Source organism: Hyaena hyaena, unplaced genomic scaffold (genome assembly GCF_003009895.1).
Source record: "Hyaena hyaena isolate Hyena2069 unplaced genomic scaffold, ASM300989v1 scaffold_249, whole genome shotgun sequence".
Classification (NCBI taxonomy): Eukaryota; Metazoa; Chordata; class Mammalia; order Carnivora; family Hyaenidae; genus Hyaena; species Hyaena hyaena.
The window spans coordinates 822,883-824,400 of NW_024080880.1; the positions used below are offsets into that span (position 1 = coordinate 822,883).

At 42.2% G+C, this 1,518-nt stretch overlaps 1 non-coding gene across 1 annotated transcript; it reads right to left on the reverse strand.

The window, feature by feature from the left end:
• Positions 1–1,013: 1,013 nt before the first annotated feature.
• Positions 1,014–1,146, reverse strand: LOC120240084. The gene has a single exon (XR_005530581.1). It is a non-coding gene; the product is annotated as a small nucleolar RNA SNORA70 (small nucleolar RNA).
• Between the last annotated feature and the right edge of the window lie 372 nt (positions 1,147–1,518).

Here is a 1,518-nt window from a genome sequence, read left to right on the forward strand (position 1 = left end):
ATACTGGCAAATCAAATCCATCAGCATATTAAAAGAATCATTCACCATGATCAAGTGGGATTTATTCTTGGGCAGCAAGAATGGTTCTATATTCACAAATCAATCAATATGATACACCACATTAATAAAAGAAAGGATAAGAACCATATAATACTCTCAATAGATGCAGAAAAAATATTTGACAAAGTACAGCATCCATTCTTTATTTTTTCTTAAAATTTTTAAATGTTTATTTATTATTGAGAGAGAGAGAAGACAGGGAGAGGCAGAGAGAGAGGGAGACACAGAATCCAAAGCAGGCTTCAGGCTCTAAGTGTCAGTACAGAGCCTGATGTAGGTCTTGAACCCAAGAACCATGAGATCATGATCTGAGCCAAAGTTGGATGCTTACCTGACTGAGCCACCCAGGCACCCCAGTTCAGCACCCTTTCTTGATAAAAACCCTCAATAAAATAGAGATAGAAGAAACATACCTCAAATCATGAAGGCTGTATATGAAAGATGCACATGTAATATCATCCTCAATGGGGGAGAACCGAGAGTTTTTCCTCTATGGTCAGGAACAAGAGGGATGTGCACTCTCACCATGTTTTTTAACAGGAAGCAGGATTTATTGGTGGGCACGAATGGGGAGGGCACTGCTGAGACTCTCATGAGTGCAGAGCCCACCATTTGTCCAAGGGGTCACGATTAGGGATGTATTTGACCCCACAGCCATCTGGGATGAGCCGCTTTTCAGCCACCATGTCTTAAAACTCGTCGGCATTAAATTTAGTAAAGCCCCACTTCTTGGAAATGTGGATTTTCTGGCAGCCAGTGAACTTGAACTTGGCCCCACGTAGGGCCTCAATCACATGCTCCCTGTTCTTCAACTTGGTATGGATGGATATGATGACCTGGCCAATGTGGACCCTGGCCACTGTGCCCTGGGGCTTTCCAAAGTCACCCCGCATGCCTGTCTGGAGCCTAGATTGGAGAAAACATGAGGCCAAACCTCAATGTCCACCAGAAAAAGCAGTCTCCAAGGTTCCTTAGGGCAACCCATGCAATCAACAGGCTGCATACACTACCAAGGAGGCTGCTGTGCACAGCCATTGCACACTGGGCCCCATGGCGAAAAGGCACAGTCGGCTTAGTTGGCTGCAGACTCACCATTTTTATTTAACATAGTACTGGAAGTTCTAGGCTCAGCAATCAGAGAACACAAAGAAATAAAATACAATCAAACTGACAAAGAAGTCAAACTTTCACTATTTGCAGATGACATGATGTTCTATGTAGAAAACTCAAAATACCCCCACCAAACTTGCTAGAACCGATGCATGAATTCAGTAAAGTTGTGGGATACAAAATCATCATACAGAATCTGTTGCATTTCTAAACACCAATAATGAAGGAGCACAAAAAGGAATCCAGGAGTCTACCCCATTTATAGCTACACCAAAAACTATAAGATAACTAGGAAATAAACCTAACCAAATGGGGTAAAAAACCTGTACTCTGAAAAAAAATAACTAA